The sequence below is a fragment of the Panthera onca genome, chromosome A3 (genome assembly GCF_046562875.1).
Source record: "Panthera onca isolate mPanOnc1 chromosome A3, mPanOnc1 haplotype 2, whole genome shotgun sequence".
NCBI classification, from domain to species: Eukaryota; Metazoa; Chordata; class Mammalia; order Carnivora; family Felidae; genus Panthera; species Panthera onca.
Window position 1 is genome coordinate 80564608 of NC_138341.1, and position 12088 is coordinate 80576695.

The 12088-nt window shown below is 42.2% G+C and overlaps 1 protein-coding gene across 1 annotated transcript in view; it reads right to left on the reverse strand.

Moving 5' to 3' along the window:
• Positions 1 to 5814, reverse strand: part of AFF3 (ALF transcription elongation factor 3) — a 571024-nt gene extending 565210 nt beyond the window's left edge. Inside the window, exon 1 of the mRNA XM_060645344.3 lies at positions 5687 to 5814. The gene's annotated coding sequence lies outside the window, so the exon portion shown is untranslated. The remainder of the gene's footprint in view (positions 1 to 5686) is intronic.
• Between the last annotated feature and the right edge of the window lie 6274 nt (positions 5815 to 12088).

Genomic DNA, 12088 nt, shown 5'->3' on the forward strand with positions numbered 1-12088 from the left:
AGCAGGGCTCACCCGAAGCAGGGCATAAACTCACCCAATGTGGGACTCAAACTCACGAACTGTGAGATCGTGACCCAAGCCAAAGTCAGATGCTTAATGACTGAGCCACCCAGGTGCCCCCACTGTAACTTTCATACCCAAGGCAAGCACCAAGTCTGCCCCCCTACCACTTTTTCTTCTCCACCCCCACCCCAAGAATATCCTCATTGTTCTAAACTAAAATTCATCAGAATTTTATATTGGAATTTTATCAAGTCCCCTTCTTCCCCAAATGCACTGAAAACTTTATTTTATATATGTATTTTTGCATACAAATTAGTTTGGTGAGAGTTAATACTGAGTCTCCTTATCTAGTCTCCACACGTTATGTGTTTCCATTTATGTTTCACAAACCTAAGTAGATTTTTTTCATATAGTCTCATGTGTTTTCTCTTAAGTTCTTTTCTAGGTATTTAAATTGTAGGTGCTTTTGTGAATTATATCCCTTTTTCTCATATTTTCTTACTCACTATTTTTTAATAAGAAATCTATTTTTGTATAAAGAACTCTCTTATTATTTCTAATGATTTTACAGGTGATGCAAACAGATTTCAACACCTTTGTTATTTTCATGGGCATGAGGTTTCACAGCTATGGAATCAGATAGCCAATGTACAAGGCTGTCCTAATTTCTGCTGATAAAATTATTCCTTGTTTGGAGAATGGGATTTAATATGCCAATATTTCAAAGTGTTTCACAAAGATCTCCATGATTTCCAGGTGCTCTGAGAATGACTGTAGCTACCCATTTCAAATTGTCCCAGATATTTCCAATTTCAAATATTTTTCCCTTTGTTAACCCATGAGTCAGACCATATGTCCTTTGATCTTTGCTTCAGAAAATATTGTCACGGTATTTAGAAACAGGGACAGCTGAGGCAAAGTTGTAACATATGGGATGTTTTTCCTCTGAGCCCCTCTCTCCTCAGCATTTTTCCTGGTTATGTGTGCCTAGAGCACACACATGCATGTGTGTGCGCACGTGCGCGCACGCATGCGCGCGCACGCACACACACACACACACACACACACACACAGTGGTGTCCTGGAGGAAAAGGGGGTTTTTATTCAAACAATACCACATGTGTTGCTGCTGTGTAGCCTGGACTCGGGGTCGCCTTAAGGCTGGCTCAGGTGGGAGGTTTCAGAGCAGGGAAGTCTGGGTTTGAAGCTCACATCTAACCGTGTGTGCTTGGGCAGGTCACTTAACCCTAGAGCTTCTATTCTCTATATGTGAATATCTACATAGTAGGGCTGTTATGGGGACTCCAGAAATGACTAAAAAATGCTCGGGGTAGGTAAGAGCTGAGGAAACAGTACTTATTACTTTGATTTAGAAGGAAGTTCCATTTATTGCCAGGTCCTTACGAAAATCCCTTGGTCTCATGCTGTGGAAGGAAAGCAAAGCTGGAGAAGCAAAGTGACCAGAATGAGAATATAGGAAGCAGTGGGACCTTAGTCTCCTAATTCCTCCTTTTGTACACTTATCTATAGAAACAAACCACCAATGGCTGATCTCTTGCATTTATAACTAATCAGCCTCCACCCAGAGGCTGCAGTGTGGTAACCATGGGGCAGACATTTGCATTTTTGGCTGTCACCTTCCAACTGTCCACCCCTTCCTATACCACTCCATTCTTCCTTTTGAGGATGCTCCCTAGTGCATAGCTTTGGGAGGTAGGACCTAAAGTCAAATGGACAGACCTGACCTTTCCCTAGGGGCGGGTATGTGACCTAGATGCAGCTCATCACACTCTCCCTTCTTTCTGGGATTCTGTATTTTACATAAGTAATGGCCCCAAAGTGGGGACACTTGAGGTCACATCTGTCACAGTGGTCCCCACATTACATGGCCCAGGCTGTGTTCACATTTTCATTACTGTGGTTCCTGATGGTGTTCTTACTGCCTGGCCTTCAGAGCCCCTCTCTTGCTGCTCTACTTTATGTCTGGTCAGCCCCCAAAATTGTTTCAGAAGATTGCCTTTTTGTTTAACACAGCTTGATTTGGTTCCTCTCTCTTGTAACAGCACACTGGCTCATAACAGCCAGATTCCAAGACAAAAATAAGAAAAGAAGCTCATCCCACTTAACAAGAATTTTCTTACCACAGTCAACCCCTGTTGCTTGAGAGAAAGGTGAACTCTTAGAAAACATGACTAAATGGGACACCATGACTGAGTTGAAGTTCTATATTATCACATTAGAGAGGATTTTGGAGTAGAATGGTCTTTCAGCTTGCAAATTTAGCATCAAAGGTGGCAAGAGGATGGAGAGAAGAGGGGTAGTGAATATCCTGCAACTCTCAACTCAAACACAAACTCTTCGTACACTTTTAGGAAAATGTGAAACAATTTCTTTTTTTCAGAATGGGGAAAAGGAAATGCTGTATTTGCCCTTTGTCTCTTCATTTTCCACTGTTTCAGCATTGCTCCTTGGTGATGAGAAAGCTGCCACAAAGCATTTTACTAGTTACCTGATTGCTGTCCTACTTAACACGTTCCGTGGTCTGCTGGCTGATGGTAGTTTAAGCGGGATCTAATTGGTAACATATTGTCGATTGAATTAAGTGCCATATGATAGAGATTTAAACCATGGTAATTTTTCCATAAAGAAAAATCTGTCAACAGACTACAGCAGAAGACCATTAATAAATCAAATTGTCATGTTTATTAGTTATCACGGGAGTCTAGTTGTCTTGTATTCATGATAGCCCCCCATTTTTAGCACCGATAAAAGGTACAAAGAGGAATCTTTGGCAAGGCACTTCTCAGTAGGCTCACATATGTACACAAATACTTGCTTGTATTTTAATCACGAGAAAAATGGTGCTACTTCACTTTAAAAGGAACATGGATTTAGGCTGTTTTTTGGATGAGGGATAATGTTTTTATTTTCTTGCAGTTATGTTTTAAAACATTGGGAATCAACACATTGATAATCAAAGAAAAGCCAATGAAAACAAAAATGAGAACACCATTTGCTGATCAGATTCACAAAAAATAAAAGAACTGGTAAAATGTAGCACAGGATTTATAGAAGAACAGTCGCTGTAGTTTGATTTGTAATATTATAAAAGTTGGCAATAAATTAACTTCCCATATATGGGGAATGATTCAACAGATTATGGAACACTGGTGCCAGGAAGTGCAAAATAGCTATTTCAAAGAATGAGCTAAATCCCACCTAATAACACATCATTAAGAACCAACATCATTTATCCTTTTCCTTTCCCTTTTCTTTTAACTGCCTGTACTGAAAGTCGCTTTCAACATTTTTCTCCTACATGAATAAGAAAGAATAGTACTTTATAAATGCTCCATCACTGGAATCTTCTAAAACCCTGTGAATATGTAGGACAGGTTATTATACCCACTCTACAGGTAAAGAAACTGAAGCGTGGAAGAGAAAGTGATTTACTGAAGGAGACCCATAGCTCTCAACCTCAGGAGGCAGGATGCAAGGATATAAGTCCTTCCTCTGAACTGATATGTAGAATAAAGGGTCTAGAAATCAGAGACCAGCATCCAGCTCCTCCCCATACCTTTAAATCCCAGCATGACTTTGAACTTGTTTCTTAATTCTCTAGGACCTGGCTTCCTCATCAGTCACATTTCAACACCACTTAGTACTGTAGAGTATAGTACTGGCACTAGGAACACAGCCTGGAGATGGTCAGACCGCAACTCTCCCCAATCCCACCCAGCTTTGCACCCTTAGGCCAGCTATCAGCTATGGTCTAAAAAGGCACCATCAAGGGATCTGATGCGATAACATGAGAAGGCATGTAACAGGGGAGCACACATGAGAGACACTGAATGCATGCTATGTACTGTTCTTTGGATGCCAGTTACACACATCTACTTCCCAGGTTGCTGTGCACGTGGGTACACAAGAGGTATAAGAGCTTGTATAATCAAACCTGCCAAGCTCCGGAGCCTTGCTCCTCCCGCCAGTGGGACTCCTAGGGAAGTCTGCCCCAGGCTCCTTTCCCAGCCTCCCACTCACTGCACCTTTGCAGGGTTTACACTTTGTGTGTCAGGTGTCCTTGTTCTGGCCGCATCTATGTCTCCTTCTACGCTCATTTACCTACCCCACAACCTACCTTCAATCTTTCCCACTCTTCTACCATTTCCCTTCAAGTCTGACAGCTTAATTGTGAAAAAGAGGAGGATAATGATGATGATGATGATGGCCACTAACACTTATTGAGCCCTTTCAATGGGCCAGGCACTCTCCTAAGCACTTGACATCTATTAGCTACACTAAACCTTACTTAAGAGGTAGAGACTATTGTACCCATTTTACAGACGTCAGGACTCTGATGCAGAGTGGTATAATGAATGACTTGCCCAAAGTCACAGCAAGTGTTAGAGTTAAGATTGGAACTCAGAAATCCAGTGAATGAGCAATGTATATTTTTCCATTTTCTAAATGCAAAATGAACAAAAATGACTAAACACTAAATGCAGGTGATGCCCAGAGGAAGAGAACCACAGTTGAACAAAAACCTTAGCACATTGTTTGTGTTACTTTCACTGTAGTAATTTCACATCAGCAGTGAGATGAGAAACCTTGACAGACCTAGGTAGAGGAGGGAACTCTTCCCACTTCACACTAAGGGGCAAATGCTTTTGAGAAAAGCAGACACCATAATTTTTTTACTTGATTAGTGTGTACACTCAAGACTAAAGAATGAGCTTACTGCCACTTCTTTGCTGCTGTGGGTGCTGCTGTGGGTACTGGTAACAGTTGGCTTGAGCTATTTTTGTTGCGATATCAGGTCACAGAATACCCGAACGGTCTCTACCTCATGGAATTTACAACCCTTTGAATAAAAGGGATTATGAACTGCATATTTAAATATGATTTCATTTTTACATTTGTAAGAGCCTGAATAGCAAGGAATTCACATATTAGGAAAAAAATCCTTTGTCATACCATTAGTTCTCTGCCTGCAAAAATATTGTCACTATTGCTATTCTGTATTCTAGGTGTGTCTATGTGTGTATATATATGGGTGTATATATACATATAATGTACCATATATAAATATATATGCATGATATGTGTACACCCAAGCATACATGCGTACATAGTATATAATGTGCTGTCTAAAGAATACGAGATAGTGTTATCAGACCCTGTTGATGAGCAGGCCGTGTGTTCTGAGTTACTTATGAAGAAACAGTGACGGCCTTAGGGTAAACCTTCCTGTAACCAGGCCTCTGGGAAATCATTCTCTGTGACCATTCACGGGAGTCTATGCTGTGACTATGTCGTAGGCTCTTTTTTGGCCTAAATGAAGTTCAGACATACTGTTCATAAGGCTCATAGGCCTAGCTATCATCACAAATGGTGTCAGCATGTCCACATCAAGATTGTATATTCTTCACATGATTCACTCACATGAATTCTGTGACCTTTTCTGATCATGTTCCAAGTCTGCCTCCACAGTCTGTCCAGCCATTCACCCAAGGTTGCATTATCTCTATAGGGTGCAATGGAGGTGCTCCTGGCTGTCCAGTCCTGAGGAGGAGGGCCAGGCTACCCTGATGCATCCCCCAAAAGGGAACATACAAAGCAGTAGTTACTTCTTCTCCACCCAAGGCAGTCCAGAGGACCCAGACGCTCTCTGGCTTGATCTTACCTCTCAACTTACAGGCTCCTTTTCTTTCCCTCCCAAATAAGTCGTCCGATTTCTTTCTTCTGAGGCTGTGTGTAGAGCTCCCGTCTCACTGGCAAAGCTTTCTGAATGGCACTTTCTATATAAACAGGAAGAGTGTGTGTGGTCGCGACTGAAGTGTGCAGGTGCTGATAGAGGATGTGAAAGTGTGGAGGCGAGTGACTAAGCCAACCAGTGTCATTTCCCCACCAGACACCCAACTGCCCTCCTGTTACCCACTGCAGGGCAAAGGCTACCAGAAGGCTGAAAGCAAGAGCCTGGACCCCACTCTGGAGGACCACCTGACACAAACCAGAAGAATATGGTTGGTATATTGGCCAAGGGTGAACTCTACTGCTCTGCCTCTCCCTAACTCTATATAGACTCCTTAAAAGAATCCCAGGAACATTTTTGGAATCCCTTAAATACATTCTTATCATCAAGTACATGGATTTAAATGGCCTACTTAACTTGTCTGAAGTTCTGCTGGTTCCCCAAACTTCTCACACACAAGAGACCATAATGAAAAGCCTTATCTTGCCTCTGGTCTATAATAAGTCTTCTAGAACTTTCTAGAATACATTTTCATTGGGAGAGAAGGTGCACTAAGTGAGTAATCAGATGACCCAAGTCTGCTCTATTTGTAGCATTTCTATCACCTCATCTCCATTCACTAGTCAACCCACAACATTAGGGCTTCTTGCCTCACTCGCTTACTTCCTTTCTACCCCATTCATCTCTGGAATTACTTTCACTAATGTCACCAGGGAGCTTACTGATGGATACTTTTTTCAGTTCCTGTCTTATCTGTCCTCCTGCAGTGTTTGATACCAGTGAACATGTCTTTCCTTCTGGAACTTCTCTCTTGTCCTCCATACTCTGCATTCTCCTGGTTGGGATCAGGTAATCTCTCTTATTGTCAGGCTTCCATTCCTCTGCCAAAGTTCCCACCCCCTCCAGGGCTATTAATCTAGTGGTTCATGTTCTCCACGGGTGGCCTCTTCTCAAGCCCACATCCATGTATTCACAAGTCTCTGCTGCTCTCCCATAACGTCCCCCAGACACTCTGGCCCAACTGGCCAAAATGAAACCCTAGTCTGTAACTCATCTACCTTTCCATGAAACCTGTAAAATCCTTCCTGCCTTGTTACCAACTTGCTCCTGTTTTCCACTCCTGAGTTTGCCTACTTCTGACCTCTTGCTTTGTCCTTGGCAAGCTTCTTTGGGTTTGATCCTCAATTATCCTTGTCCACACAGGACCACTCATCTGTATCCTCAGGCTATATTTACTTCTGGACATACCTAGAAAATGCTCCATGCAAGCCTATGCCAACCACTGGGAAATTATCCAAGCATTGACCACATCAGGTCCCTGGCAAGGGGAAAACATTTCTTTCTCTTATATTCAAATATTCAAAACAGAAATGGGGAGTCCTCCTACCTTCTTTCCTTTCTCATATACTCCTCAACATTTAATCCTCAAGCCCTGTCAATTCTACCTCTTAAACCACACCTAAATTTGTTCTCTCTTCTCCTTTCCTAGAGCCACGCCCTTACTCCAGGCTTCATCAGCAATGCCCCAGTCCTGAAAGGGGCATGTGGACCCAAGGCATGCAAGAAAATTCACTGAGTTGGGGGAAGGAAAGTCTTGAATACTGTGCTTACTTGTTTTGTTTATTTGTATTGAGGGTAGATTCACATAACATGAAATTAAACATTTACCATTTTAAAATGCAGAATTCAGTGACACTGAATATATTCACAATATTGTGCAACCTACCAGCTCCATCTAGTCCCAAGACTCACGTTTATTTTTATGTCATACTTTTAGTGTTTACTTTTTGTGGACATTTTAATGCAGGTAGTGTATGAATACACTTGTATTATGATCATTTGTGAATAATCATATATCCACTGAGAATCTTTTATGAAGAATTCTTTACCAAGGAGGATGTATGATCAGAAATGTGGACACACATAGTCTCCAAACTCATCTCCCAGGTAACAGGCTCTAGAGTATTTTCCAAACTGCCTCCAAATTTTATTTGGAAGTGACTTCAAAAAGGATAACATTACAATCCCCTCACCTCAAACCCAGTGTTTAAACTCTTCAATGGCTCCCCATCATCTACAGGAAAATCCCAAATTTCCACCACTGGGTAGACAAGGTGTTTGATGCAGTAGCCTCTGCCCTCTGCAACATCATCTCTTGCCATGCTCACTACCTCCCTCCCTCCTCACCACCCAACAATACCACACCACTGGTGATTTTATGAACATCCAGGCTACTTTAGGTCACTCTTTTCTCATGCTATTTCCTCTTTAGGGGATGCCTTTGCTTCTACTGGCTATCGGGCAAGTCCCCACAGACACTAAAAATCCTTCCTCATTACTCCTCTCTGAGTCATAATTCATGACACATGCCAGCTACCACTATAGCCATTTGTCTCCATGTTGGATGGTACCACAGCAATTTGGTGGTTAAGAGGGTGGGCTCTGACATCAGAAAGACTTGGGTTTGAATCCTTCCTCTACCATTTACTAGTTGTGGAATCTTGGGTACATTACTTAAGTTCAACCTCCTCGTCTATACAATACCCACGTCAGAGTGACTGCATAAATTAAACAACATCAAGCATGCACAGGGCAAGTATCAAGTAAGTAGTCGGGAAGAGCATAGCTATTTTATTTGTTTCCCTTACTATTATGAAAGCTCGAACAATTTGTAAATTTCATACCAAGGAGAGCTACTCCTGATGAGGCAGAATGCCATTATTTTAAAAAGAGAAAAAAAAAAGATTAAATCTTTGTTGTTCATTTGTAACAGAAATTCAAAGAATGCATTTTTTTCCCCAGCTGTTTTATGAGGATTCCCCAGCCACGCGTCCTCCACTTGTCCCTCCAGGCCCCTCCCACAGCCCACTCAGCAATAACCCACCACTTGCTGGTTGCTGAACACTCCAGGCTGCTCCTGCTACTGTCCTTTTTCAGGAGGCCTTTGCTGCCCCAACCCTGGCAGGGAGCACTCTGGGAGCCTGTCCATGTTCCTCTTACAGAGCATTTCTGTGTGCCCCCTACAGACGGCCCCACAGTGGTTGAACAGCTGGTCACAGATGCATTCATGTAAACTTATTTCCAGCCTCTGGCAAAATCTCTGGTACGATGTTAAATAAATATACTTCCTCTGCCACAACACCCACCACACTTAATTACAATCAATTACTTGGTTGTGCATCTTCTCCAGGAGACCAGAGGCTTTGCCAGGTGGGGATTGCACTGGCTCTGTCCATGCCTGTCTCTGTCACCCATAGTAGGCCCTCAGTAAATTTGTTGAGTGAGCATATGAATGAAAATATACTGAAGTTGGGCAAAACTAATGTTGACCTCAAATTCTATCATGTATTAACCTTGTCATGGTGTGTGGCCTTGAGCAAGTTGTAATATGTCAGAGCTTCTGTTCCCTCATAAAATTGGAACCATAATACACACCCTCCCATAGGAACAGGGCAGTTACCTAAGTAGGTCATAAACTGCAAAGCCCTTTACAAGACAGACGCCACTGGGTGTGTTTGGAGCTGGGAGCAAGAACCAATGAGAGAAGGGGGCAGAAGAGACAAATGCACTGAGCCTAAGCAGGTTAGCGGCAGAATGCCCTACTCCAAACATACCCTGTTTCTCCAGGATGAGAAAGCTGGGGCTTCACATCTGACCCCTGGAAGGGCTGTGTTTGTGGGGCTGCCATCCCCCTGAGCCCACTCCCTATTTACTATGCAAAATTCCGGAGGCCTCCCTGGAGGGAAATGGCACTCGTGCCCTGTGATAGGGAATGAGAGCACAGGAAACACAGCTTATCCTGTCTGCGAGAACCTGGAAATAACCCCACACTCGCTGCAGTCACTGGACACTGAGAGGCCTCATGAGTGAGTCTCTCCATGAAGCTGGGATGGAGAAGTGTGTTTGGAAATCCTACAATTCCTTTTTGGGCAAATCCAACAGCTAAGGTGGTAGTGGGTGAGGAAGGACTGGTTAGTGCTGGCTGGGGTCTTCATCATAATTCCTAGCCAGAGTGGGAGCTGGCAGCCTATTCTAACTAGGTGACCAGGTGCTAGGTACAGAGGGAGGAGGCCCATTGGGGTCCTCACCTGGGAGGACTGTGCAGGATCATGGATGCACATCTGAGAGCAGAGACTCTCCATCTTCATAACCCCAAGTTCTCTAGCACAGTGTCTGGCACTCAGTGCTGTGAATTTTGGCTGAGTGAATAGGGAAGATCTAATCTAATTAATGTCTGTTACGTGTATACCTATATTATTTATCCTACATGATAATAAAATAGCTGACAAAACCCTGTGAGATACATACTATCCTTATTTTTTTTTTTTACATTTACTTATTTTTGAGAGACAGAGAGAGACAGAGCACAAGTGGGGCGGGGGAGGGCAGAGAGAGAAGGAGACACAGAATCGGAAGCAGGCTCCAGGCTCTGAGCTGACAGCATAGAGCCCGACGCAGGGCTTGAACTCACAAACTGTGAGATCATGACCTGAGCCAAAGTCAGACGCCCAACTGACTGAGCCACCCAGGCGCCCCTATTCTTATTTTTATTTTACCAATGAGGAAAATGAAGCCCAGAAGTTTAAGAAATTGCCCAAGGTCACATAGATGATTAATGATGGATGTAGAGTTCAAACACAGGTATTACTGTTTCAGGGCACATATAGTCTCTTTCTCCCTCTCTCTTCACACACACACACACACACACACACACACACACACACTTCACATACATTTATATGCATGTGTAAAGACAGGAAAATACATTGTGCTTGTATTTGTATGTAAATCTATATACATAATGTTTATCCTTAGCATGACTATCCCATGTGAAATTTTCATTAGATTTCTCAGCCCTACTGAGCAACCCAGAACATCCATATATACATAAAGTGATTTTACATCATATTTCAGTATCACCCAGATCAAACCAAGGGAGGGGGTGGGAGGGGGCTAAGTAAGTTAGTTGAACGACTTATCTCTGTTAGAACCAAAACAATTCTAGGTAAAAAATAAACAGGAAACAGAAGCAAACAATCAGAAGGAAGATGGAACAAGTCTCACATATTCTGTCTCAAAATTATAGGTAAGTGGGTAACGTGTTAAGGAAAAGGAGGTAGAGAAGCCCATCACCCATAAGAAAAATCAGTGCCGGAGCCACTCTGTAATTCATGACTGGAACACGAAGCAGGGACTTCTGCAGTGATATAATAAGAAACAAATAGGGTAGACAAGGATGGAACATAATTACGGAGACACTCAATCCGCTGGTTGCATTTACCACAGAGTAAGTTGTGTGCAAGAGAATTTACATACAAATGAGATGCTGAACGCACAGGAACAGGACAGTGATAAGACCTCATACATGCTATTAAAGCATGTCAGTGGGAAAAAAGTCATTAAATTGATACCATGTAGGTTTAACTACATTACATTATTGAAATAAATTTCAAATGGCCTCCTGAGCTTTAAAACAGGTATGAGGCTTTCAATTCAGAAAGTTAACTGATATTTTGTGTGTGTCTATCTCATTATTTGTGTTGCTTGGCCTTATTATTTTAGAAACAAATATTGTAAAATAATACTAAATTATTAGTTCTCCTGCAGGTTAAATACACTCATCCTTTTTTTTAACTTTCATGAGCATTATTTTTTATTCTTTTGTTATATGCTTCATACAATTCCTAGACAAGACTTTTTAAGGATAATTTCTTCAAATACTTCATCATTACCATTGATGCAAACTTTGTTTACATGAATAGGTAAGAAAAATTTAACTTTTATAAATAACCACTCAAACTTCTACAACAGTTAAAACAATATTTAAGAAGTCTAACAATCTTCCTTTGCTTTTCTTGAAAAATGCTTTGTTGAAATAAATTGTGACATGGGAATGAATTTTGTATCAAATTAAACTTCATATTATTATTTTAAAATAGTGATGAAGTTCTTATTTTCAGTTTGTGCATACATTGTTAGAAGAGTCACTCTCCTGCTAGCATCGGAAGGCACATCTACCAAAAGGGACAGAAGGATTCAAAACCTATGACAGAGTAAAGTTAGGGCTGAGGCCTGGATGCGGCCCTGTTCATCCTCCCTGATTACCAGCCATGTCCTTGTTGTGCAACTTGCTCCTTGCTGCGTGGGTACCCTACCTGAACTTACTGCTCCCTGACAGGCAGCTGCAGAGCTCTCTGGAGGTGGCTGTGGAGTCAGATGCCCAGGTGGCAGACACTTCCTTGCCCATGCGCAGTGTACTGCTGTGCACTGGAGGGAGCCAGATATGGCTCACTGTATTCCCTCTCTGGTCTTAGGTACTGTGGGTCATGCCAT